Source organism: Apaloderma vittatum, unplaced genomic scaffold (assembly GCF_000703405.1).
Source record: "Apaloderma vittatum isolate BGI_N311 unplaced genomic scaffold, ASM70340v1 scaffold11097, whole genome shotgun sequence".
NCBI classification, from domain to species: domain Eukaryota; kingdom Metazoa; phylum Chordata; class Aves; order Trogoniformes; family Trogonidae; genus Apaloderma; species Apaloderma vittatum.
This window is the reverse complement of record NW_009727900.1, coordinates 14,189-26,092: the sequence shown is the minus strand read 5'-3', so window position 1 is coordinate 26,092 and position 11,904 is coordinate 14,189.

Below are 11,904 nucleotides of genomic sequence, written 5' to 3'. Positions count from 1 at the left end.
GGACTGACATTAGGACAGGGAGGGTCTCACTCACCATTTATGGTTACTGGCAAAGAACAGAGTGGATGTGGGTAGAAAACAAATATACATTAAATTTACCACCACCAGTTTAACCCAACCAATTAAATTAGAGCAGGAAAGAGAGAAAGAAAGCAAACACAAACAGATCTTAAGCACCCTTTCCCTTCACCCTCCCTCCTTCCCAGCTGCCTCCTCCCCTCCCAGTGGTGCAGGGGGGCAGGGGATGTGCGGTGTGGTCTGTCCACCTGCAGAGGCCTTCTTGCAGCCTTTCCCAGCTGCCACGTGGTGTCAATCTCATGGGAGACAATCATCCTCCTCCTCCACGAGTCCATCCCACCACCATGGGATCCACCTGTGGGCTGGGTGGCTGTTGACTTGCCCCAGTGCAGGTCCTCCTTGGAGTTGTGGATCTCTTCAGGCACATCTATTGCTCCCATGGTCTCTTTGCCCCCTGGCCTGAGGTCCTCCCCAGGCTGCATTCGGGACACCTTCGCTGCTGATGATCTTGGTCCAAAATCACGATGGGCCTCTGGGGAACGCTCTGCTCTGGTACCTTTTTCCCCCTGCTTCCTTATCAACTGCATGTTTGCTCTTCTTTCACCTCCCCTTCCTCTCCAAAACAAAATCAGAGTCCTTAACACAAAAGACAGGATAACAGCAAACTCCTCCAACAGGCTTCCCCTCTCAGATATATCGATTCACAGAGGCATTCATTGGCCTGGACTTTGCCAGGGGAGGGCCAGGAAGGCTCTGGAAGTTTCTCTGAAGGAGGCACCCCCATAGCTGTCCCCCATTACCAAAAACCCAGCCAAACACAAATCCATCACACTAGGCATAGAAGAATCATCTCTGGGAACACCTGCTCTAGATGGACATCCATCTCCCTCACAACTTTATCTTGACTACTTAGGCTATGCTCAATTTGTGTGCACACCACAGGCCCACGGAAGCTTCTGAGGGGACAGTGCAGGATCAGCTTAAACTGATTTAGATCCAAAGTGCCACAGAAAGTAAGAGTCTCTTGTCCACTGGAGCTGCAGCGTCATGTAGTCCCATATGTCACCATTATCCCTCATCCCTGTCCCAGTTACTTCCTTCCACCCATGCTCCATTCCCAGCTCCACCCTAGCACTGCATCTGTGTGGGATAGATTTCACAAGGCTCCTCTTCAGAAAGTTAGGTAATTCTCAGATGAGGAAAGGCGTGGGTGGGAAACTGAATGTATCTTGGGGGAAGGCAAAAATGGAATGTGGACCAAAAAAAAAAAACCAACCGAAAAGCAGAACTGTGACAGAAAAGGAGTGGTTCCTGTGAAGTCCTAGGACAGCTAGTTAGCAAAGCTAGGAACTGTATTTAGGGTTTTCTTATCTGAACTTTTATTTATGTCACAGCATCCTTCTAATATTTAGAAAATCTTTGCATGTGGGAAGACATTGTTCCAAAGCTGATAAGGTTCCAACCTAAATTCCTCAGTGTGATGATGAGCCTGCCTTGTAAATGTTAATTGGATTCAAAATCTGAGCAAGCTTGCCTTGACTCTCCTAAAGTCCATTCTGGAGAAGACAGCGTTTCAACCTGCTTAGGACACCTGCTTAGAAACTGAACCACCTTTCACTCCTGCTAACACAAACCTGACACCATTGCAGGGTTGTGCCTATTCAGACCAAGTGCAGCTGAGAGCAAATGGCTGAGTCCACAACACTTCTTCATTCTCAAATGTTCCATGACACAGAAGGAGCCCACTTACACTTGTACTACCTGGAGTAAATGTCACACCTGCTCTGAGAGCCAACACAGAGCCTATGTGTTACTGAAGTCCCATATAGGCCTAACATTTTAAATAAATCCCTACTTTTAAATAAATAAAACACCACGAAATAAAGTCTTCTTTATTGAATAAATATCAACAGTATGGTCTAAATTCAAACATCTGAGAGAAAAGCGTTCTTTTGTAAATGTTGAGCATTGCCACAGTCATGTTACAAGGGCTGCAGATGGCATACTGTCAGCATAGTCAGTGATTTCTCTAGATAAACTAGGGCAGGGTAATCTTTACACTAACAAAGGGAAATGCAGCAAACTTCAAAACCAAGGAGAACCTTTTGAGCTTTTCTAACTCTAAATAAGAAAGTGAGGAAGAAAAGGTGTAGTGGGATTGCTGGGAAAGAGAAATATCAACACTGACTCCCACTGTGAGTTTCCTTCAACCTGAGACTCAGTGAAGGCTGCAGCTAAGCCAAACCCACATCCTGCATTTGATCCACTCTTATTGAACAGATTTGAGTAAGAGAACAGCATAAGTAATTGGGGAAAACACAGACAATTCTATCGACTCCAGTCCAAGAGGATGACTTGACTGCTCTTGCTCCCAAATTTCAAGATTAACTTAAAAGCTTTGAGACCTTTGTAGAGAAAAGAAAGCCATATTTTTTAATATATTCTGATTTTCTCAGTTTGCAGAGTATATAAGTACTTCCAACACTGTTCAATATTTTTCACTTTCAGTATTTTTCAACTACTTCAAACAGTATTCTGCAATTACTTCTTAACAACGTTGAGCATAGAAATGTGTTTTTTAAGTGAGGACTGAAATTCTTGCTCTAATCACTTGACAATGAGAGCTGGGATTAGTTTTACAGGACATCAAATACTATGAGACTAACGATAAATGTATCAGGCTTAGCAACACAGCGCTGATTTAAAAAAAAAAAAAAACAGTGAACCCATAGTTGTGTTGAAATAAGACATACTTCCTGTAACATCAAGAGAGACCTTTCAACCTCTTCCAGCCCAGTGCTCAGGATTTTGTAATATCAGATAAGCCCAGTACAGAGTCATGGCATCACTGAAGAAGAGAGATGCCAATGCAGCTGAAGGGAAGTCAGTCTGTGGATGAGGCACAAGACCTGGCAGAAGACCAGCTGACTCTTAGAGAAACTTACTTAGATTTGACCCTTGACTCACAGCCATTGAATCCTTTTCTGGTTTTAAACTTTATTTCAAGCTCATGTTTATCACACCAGCAACACTTTACTGTACTGACCTGCAGCTCTAAGGCCGCAGCACTGTTTGCCAGCAGAGAGTGTGAACACCACCGGTAGTGGCACTCGGTGCCAGAGGTGTTGGCGTGAACCGTAGGCAGGAGGAGTTCTGCTAATAGCACATTATCAAACATAAAACATTGCCCTTGCGCCTGGATTTATTTTTCAAGACACACTAGTTACACAGAGGACTGCTACTTAATTCCTCACTGTTTCAGGGTGCTAGCACATGTGTGGCCAATGCTCTTTGTAATAATCTGGACTTATGCATTGAGAAGTTTAGAAAAGGCTGTGGGCTGATCCACATTCAGGCACGAGTGCCCGTGGGTCAGAACTGCAGGCTTGGCTCTCTCTGCCTTTCTGAGCTCCATACCAGAACAGCATTGATTTCAGTCTTACCACTGAAATCTATGGGTCTGCTTGTGAACTTTGGCCAAAATCAATGGAGTTCAGTCTTAAGCAAGAGTCAAGCATTTAAATGCATTTCAGGGTGTTAACTTAGTTGGTGAAGCACTACAAGAAAGATTGGAAAAATTCGACCTGGAATTAGAGGGAATCAATCCAAGAGTGTTCCAAAATGTACATGAGCAGACAAGACATAATCTGTTCATACTTTCTCAGACCTAACTGACTTAACTGACTTAATCTCATGAAGACCAAGACACGCTCTGCCTTAGGTTATCTTCAAATCATTTAAGGATAACAAAGAGAAGATTTGCTGTAGGAATAAAACCTAGATTTCTTATTTGTATATCAGCTTCACAACAGTCATTACCTTACTAACTTAAATGAGAGGTTTTTCTTTGTACTGCCATAACCCATATTTAAAAGCCTGAGCTTAGCCTTAAAGCCATGTCAGTGGGATAAATCCCAGTATGGAACGGAAGACATAGCTACATTTTTGCAGGATGTGAGCTTTAGTTTACATGCAGGATCAAATTCTCCAGGCCTTGCCTGAACCTGACAAGACACCACTCTGCAGTATCCAGTCCTAAAAAGCCCAGGTTGTGGAGAACACAGAAGACAAAAGTGCACAACAAGAGATGGTTCTATCCAAGAGAAAACTGAGGGGAACGACAAAAACTAAAGCAAAAAAAGTGAGAGAGAGGCATGAAGCCACCTGAAGAATATGCCATTATGTAATTTCTTAAAATAAATGCATGCTTCTCTATCTTAGGAGATGAGATGACTAGGATAATTTAATACCAGCAAAATTTCAAGAATTTGGAGAAAGCTCCCCAAATAACTTTGAAAAAAAAAAAAGCACAATGTATCAAATGCTGTCGTTGAAAAGCAGAGGATTTGCCAAGTGAAGCAGAACCCACTGATAATGTTGATATAATTCTTCTAATCTGTGTTGGGAGCTCCTAAATCTTGACCAAAGAAAACAGAGAGATGAGAACAGAAGGCATAAGCTAAACGAAGTGTGAGTAGAAGGAGGAGGTGTGATCACAGTTGAAGAAAGAAGCAAGAAAAGAACAAAAGCAAATAAATTCTCAATAAACTGTGCCTTTGGCACAACATCTGGCCCCAAAACGGAACTTCTAGCTCTCCATGGTTGTGTGACTCTGCATGCAGAGTTTTGTTTTAGCTACTATAAACATATCGCTTAAGCTTGCTTCTTAAAAGTTTGAAGTTACTTAAGACTCTGTCTTGGGTTCAGATCCATCTTAAAGTGAACAAGCTTTTACCTGGAAATTGATATATTCATCAGCAAAACCCCTGCCATAACTGCTTAACTCATCCAACATTAAGTGCTTTTGTCTTCCACTGAAATCTAACAGATGCCACAGCTATGTCCTGGGGTGAATGTGACTCCCATCCACTGGTTTCCATCCAGGCAAGATAACAAGCTTTCTTCTCCTCAATCCTTACTTCCGTTTTCACCTGGAGGGCAGCAGCCATGGCCTTTTGCACGTTTCACCTTGGTAGTCCCAGTCTGGAGTACTTAAGCTGGCAGGTAAGCAACTAGCCTCTCCTCTGTCATTTTCATGCTCAAGTTTCCTCTCCTCTAGTTTCACGCAATATTGCATCGAAGCTGTCCGTTCCCAGGCTTTCATTCTCTCTCTCCTGCAGTTACGTTATTCTTGCAGCTACTGAAAGATTTTGGGAGAGCAATCTTCTCTCCTTGCCTGGCCTGTCAAGTCACATACAAACTGACTGCACGCAGCAGCATAAAAATGCTAAGACAAGAGCTTAAAAAAAACATACCGTAGTGTAATTTCAGATACACATCCCCACTGCCTAAAGTCCTGGTACAAAGCCCACTGATAATGGTAGAAGCCTCTCCACTGAATTTTATAAGGTTTGCACTGTTCCTTGTGTAAGGATATAGAGCCATATCACATGGAGAAAGCTCACCTGTCTTTCTGAGCTCTAAGTTGGCATCGTGCAGGGGAGCAGATTTTAGTAAGGTGTAAAGCAGTACTGCTATGGTTGAGAGGCACCCCTGACCACGGCAGGGAGGTTGGATTAGGTGATCTCTACAGTCTATGAAATAAATAAATGCTGATTGTGATCTAACAAGGGAAGTTTCTTTCTTCTTTAATCTTGATTTTACCTCTTCAGGGTAAATTTGGCACTGGTGGCAAATCTGAAGTGGCCTTGGAGAAACTTTTACCCACGTAACAGAAAGACCCCTTCTTTGCCATGCATTTCTGACCTCCCCTGGATGGACCTCTTTTGGGTCTAGGAGAATAGCAGAGTGCCTGTGGCTTACTCACCAACAGCTGTACTGCAGAGGCAAGCAAGGAATGGCCTAAGCAATATTAATTGGCATCGCTTCTCTGCTAGAAACTGACTTGTGGCCACAAACTTAATTCAGGATCAAAAATCAAACAGTTATAAATTTGTAACAGGCTTACACTTGTTACAGCTCATGGGCTGGACTTTGGCACCACGAAGAGATTTTTCCAAGGTATTTGTTTGTTTTGAGTTTTTTTTGCTGAATGTGCTGCACTGAGATGGAAAAAAAGTCGCCATTCTGTTTCTTTAACTAGAGTTCAGAAGGAGAACTAGATGAGACAAGACTGATGCAAACATCCTTCTCTACCACTTGGAAATGCTGAATTTGAACCTTTTTAGCAGCACAATCTGCAGTTTACTCTTTTGCTGGTTCAACATTACCTACTTTCCAGATGCCTCTGTCTGACATCTGCCTTTACTGCAGGTGGGAACCCTGCCATACACGTCACAAGACTCTGCACTTTACATTGCAGCATAACAAACACTGAATTCACAGGCCAGTAACCTGAGCTAGCATTTGCAGTTACTCTCTGCATTATTTAACAAAGCAGACAGGAGGGAAAGGGCTTTGAATAATGAAGTGCTGTTCAGCAAACACAGTAAATACGTAGAACCCTCTGGCATTCATCTGAAATGGTAATTGAGAGTACATTGATGCTATGCACCCACTTCATACACATACAGTAAGTTTGGAGGATTACCAGCAAGAAATGTATGTCATGACTTGAAGTCATTTTCCTCTGTTATCCTGAATTTGTCCCCTGGTACCCTGGCTACGGCAAACGGTTTGGGTTCCTTGGCAATAGTGGAAGTTCTCCTACTTGGTGTGAGCTGAGCAGGGCCAAGGAATCTCACTGCCCCCATCTCCATCCAGCCTCTGTGCTCTGCCCGAACAGCACTGAACACCATGAGACCCTCCACAATGCAATTAGTTTGACCTGGCTCCTGCCAAGCCCTCCAAGTTGCCCATTTCACCCCCTTTCTCCTCACACCATAGTAACAATTCCAATAACTGAACGGCAAAAATCATTAACATCAACAGTGAAGCTATTGACACCATATGGAATTTCAGATATTTAAACACAAAACAGCTGGATCTGTTGAAAAACAGCCTTAACATATTAGGAACCACTATTCTGGTACCTTTGAACAAACCTTTCTCTAATACCAAGAGTTCTCTAAATTGAAATTTGGGTCGACTCTGATTGTATCTTACTCATACTAGCAGCCATCTACACCTAGTGGTCAGCTTAACAGGTTTGCAGAGATTTCTGACTTAGTGAAGTCTATTCAGGGATGAAGAATAAAAAAAGAATACAGTAGAATAAAGTAGAGTAAAATAGACAAGTCTATTTCAGATGGAAAGGATCTACAACAACCATCTACTCCAACTGCTTGACCACTTCAGGGCTGGCCAAAAGTTAAAGCATGTTGCTAAGAGCATTTCCCAAATGTCTCTTAAATACTGACAGGCTTGGGGCATTGACCACCTCTTTAGGAAGAGCATGAGGTTGCCCTTCGGTCTCCTTTCCTCTAAACTAGACAAGTACAAAGCCCCCAGCCGCTCCTCACAGGACATACTTTCTAGCCCTTTCACCAGCTTTGTTGTCCTTCTCTGGAAGTATTCAAGTACCTTAACATCCTTCTTAAATTTTGAGGCTCAGAACTTTGCACATTACTCGAGGTGAGGCTGCACTAACATTAAATATAGCAGGATAATCACCTCTTTTGATCAGCTGGTTATGCTTTAATGCACCCCAGGATGTGGTTTGCCCTATTGGCTTCGAGGGCACACAGCTGACTCATCTTGGGCTTGCTCTCAACCCCCACTACATCCACTGCCTTCCCTTCATCCACTGGGCAGGTGAACTTATTGTAGAAGGATATCAAATTAGTTAAACAGCACATCTGTGCACTTGTTCTCCACTTGCTGTTCCTCTTGCTCTCATTACTTGAGCTAGATTTAAACAAATCTGCTTCTGTAAAATCACATACATTCACTTTTAGCACAACAATCAAATTCTATTTGACTGTTCATATTCAATAGAGCTAATAACATATTTCCATAATGTGCTGTATGAATACCTGAAAAGATAATGAGCTGTTGTTGCATCTTTGCAAACTGAAAGTTTACAGCAGCAATGAATTAACACTTTTGATCAAGCAAAAAGAAAGAAAGAGAAAATGACTAATATATATTATTCCACTGCCTGCTCTATTAAAAAATTGATTCATCCTTCAGTCTGTTGCTTGGAGAACCCAAGAAAGAGGGTAATGATGCAGTGTTTGATGAACAGAACTGAAGAAAATCAAGATATAAATGCTTTCAGAGCCAAACACACTGACTTAAAAGGATGGGCCATGGAAGACACGCCTCAAGTCCCATGCTGGGTTCTGAATTTTCCTTTGTCTCCATTTGTCACCAAGTGTCTCAGATATAGCAGAGAGCAGACTTCAGTGTGGTGCTGGCACACTGGAGCATCTTGAAATGAACTTGCTAGACCAGTCTAATTCCAGCTGGCCAGAGCTTGGCATTAAGTATTCTATCATGCTTCTCCTGCAAGTTAATTAAATACTATAAGAAATGTTTCAGAGATAGCTGTTACCAGACAAAAGACTATTTTCTACTACTAGGTCTTTCTTTCTGCTAAGACCTACTTCTTCCTGATACCAAGTCTGGTAGTTTTTGACAGTTTTCTAGGGGAGAAAGGTAAATTAGCCCACCATGGCCCATCCTGTTATGATTAGATACATTTCTTCATCCTTCTATATCCCACCTAGTTTGTTTATCATTTGTTTGGGTGTTGCTAGGTGGCACTCCATGCAGTGATGAATGTAAACAAACCACCAGTGTTCTTCACTCCTTACCTGTAATGAGATACCATACTTTCCTGGTTTCTGCATGGACAATATAAAAAATCTTTGTTAGAAACTGAGATTGATAGGGGATGGAAAAGGATATGAAGGTGACATCTGCCACATTATGAGCATCAGCTTGGTACAATGGACATGCTCCCCCATACCCCACACCAAGCTCAGCCATAGATTTGAATGCCAGAGCCAAGCACATGCCTATAATAGCACAAGCTCTGACAGGGAGAGGGAGCGAAGAAATATATACCATAAACCCATGTGCAGTCAATTTGACAGTAGGAAGAGAGCTAATGTTTTCTTTAAATGTTACACTGATGAAGTGTGAAAACTCTAATCAAAAACAAATTAAGAAGGAATATTCATCACGAAGCTTTGCTAGCAAAGCAGTCAATTGTCTGAAATCTTAAAAACTGAAGAGTGCCTGTGTGGGTATAGGATAATAAACCCAAAAATAATTCCCGCAAAAATAATTACAACTGCTGGTTTCTTAGGGGGCTTTCAGGTTGAAAGTGCAGTGCAGAAACACCTGTATCATCTTCCAGGCTTCACCTGGGCAAAAACCCTGAACTGATTCCTGCTAAACCCTTCAGCTGAAGGAACAAAGCCATTATTCTGTTCAGAGGACCATGATCCAACAAGCTGTTCAAGCTGAAATTCGTGTCTTGAATGCTGTGCAAGGCAAAAAGTTGTCCGAGTCATGTTGGAGACTGTTTAACAGTGAGAAGAAAGAGAATAGTCTTAAGAAAGAAATGACCACAAAAATAAGAGACTCCTGGGGAATAAGCATTCACAGCAGGATCGTGATTAGTCCCACAAAAAACCCTCTCAGGAGTCACCATGAACAGTCCTACTGTGAATATAAGAGTGCCCAGCTATTAAAGTGTTAGCCAGGGACTTGTGACACTCAAAACCAGTTCTTCTGCTTGGCCATTCACTCTCCATGCAAGTAGGGTAACTCACTTGGGTTAAGACCCTATGCCACATGAAGAACAAGGCTATAGATGTTTCTGTAGGCTTTGAGTGGAACGATACTCCCAAAAGCCCCACACAGAGATGCTAACACACATTTTCAAAGCTTTGCTTTAATTGTGTGCAAGCTGTTAATTAATCCAAGCACATACTTAAGCTAACACAACCTGCCTGATTTCAGGATAGCTCAGTTAACACGAAGACTATGCTTTGTTTCACATGTAACTTAGACCGATGAAATATGTCCTGCGTTTCTTTTCATCTCATCTCTCCTTAAATCAGGGAGAGTAATCATCACTAGCATTGCACAGGAAAAAATACAAGGACAACAGTGAGGTTTTTATGATGAGGAGAAGGCAGAGAGATGTCTCTAAATACAAGAGATCAGATGAATCACGGTGTGACAGCGCTGGCTCCACGCTCTGGCATTTTGTGCTTGCCTGGAGCACTGATGCCAAGGGCGTCGTGCCCAGGTCCTCGGAGCTCTGCTGCCCCGCAGGTCCCTCCAGAGCTAGCACAGCAGCTTCCCAGTCAGAACAGTCATGGCAGTGCACTGAACTCACCATTTCTAACTCATCAAACACGGCTACTTCTTCTCGAAGCAGTGGTGTGTAACAACTCACATGGCCAGCAAACAATATCCCGCCTACTTCACCTTTTGCTACCAGGCCAGCCACCACATGCGGAAGGTGGCAATGAGTCAATTGTGAATTGCGCTTGCCTGCCTGCACTTGCCAAAGAGGTAAGGTCTAGGCGAGCAACATTTACTTCAGTTACTAATTTCTGGGTTAGGTTCTGTCAGGACAGAGCTGTGAAGCTACTCCACTGCCCAAGGTTACTAGGGTTGCACTTCTCATCGATGGGATACCAACTGTTGAAGTGCTGCAGGTACAAAGGACACTTTGCCTAGCCATCACTGCACACCTCCATTGCAGCAAGGAGGGAAAAGATTCTTAAAGTAGAAAAGCGTGTCTTGGATTAAAATGCTTTACAGACACTGATCTAAGGAGCTGTCAGGTATATCCCCCCTGGACAGATCTTTCAATTTTATGTTAGAATACAGGACATATACTTGGTGTTCAGGAGGAGTGCAAGCTGTGATCCACTTGCATTGCTGTGTTCCTACCAAGCTAGCAATTTCATGTACTTCATTTTACACCCTTCACAAGGTGTAAGAATAGATTTATCTAACTCAAAACCGCCATAATAAATCATTGTTATCTTCCTTTATGTTTCTATTTTGTCTAACCTTGCAACTCTCATTATAGGGAGTAAAATCGGCTGAAGTTGGCACATGCATGGTTTAAACATACTGGTTTTACTCAGAAGGGAGAAAACAAGTCCCTTAGGAAAGGATGCTGTAGTATGCAGTTGCTTAATTACAGTTTCTTGCCGATTTGGTGAATGCAAAACTGTTTCTTACACTCTCATACACAATCTCTCATGAGGCTCTTCCTATAAAGGAAGAAAGGTCTCTCAGGTAGGGGAGGCTTTCAGGAAGTAGCAAGCTTCACATGCATGTTTGTGCAAGTGCTTTTGCCCTACTCAACACAGGGAGATTTCCATGGTTATGATGCTGGGCAATGTTAACCACACTTTAGCTCCTCCCAGACCTAGGACTGTTTCCCCTACTGACTCTACTCAGAAGAAAAGATCTTCTTGGGCAAGCCCACAACAGTATATACACAGTCGCCATTCACTGATCCCCAAAAAAGAGAGAGAGTAACTTGATCAACTCATTTTCAACTATAAAAGAACAATTCCCTTTAACAAATACATAGCTCTTCATGCAGAGGAGAGGGGCTTCAGCAAAACAAGCAATGCAGGCCAGAAGAAAGGCAGCCTAATAGTTTCCAGCAAGTGGAAAATCTGAAGTCAAATTCTTAGTCTAAATCAGGCAGTGGAGGGTTCTTAAGCTGGTTCAACCTACACCCTAAGGCAAGCTTAACCACTGCTGTCTCATGCAGACTCTGATCCAGTCCAGGGAATGCCTACACAATTGGATCCTGCAGGTGAAAGATGCCCAAGAACACTGCTGGATTTTAAAGTTGGAGTCACATGAAACTGCACAGCTGAGTTTGTGCCCAGCAGAATAAATTAGTCAAGATTTTCCTAGAAGGTTCATACACATATAGAAATTGGCTATGTCTGACAAAAACAGCTGCTAGGTGAGGTTTGAAAGGAAGGGTGGGGGCACTTAACTGGGCACTTACACTTGTTTGTGGAACTGGCTCTTTAAAAATATAGTGTAATT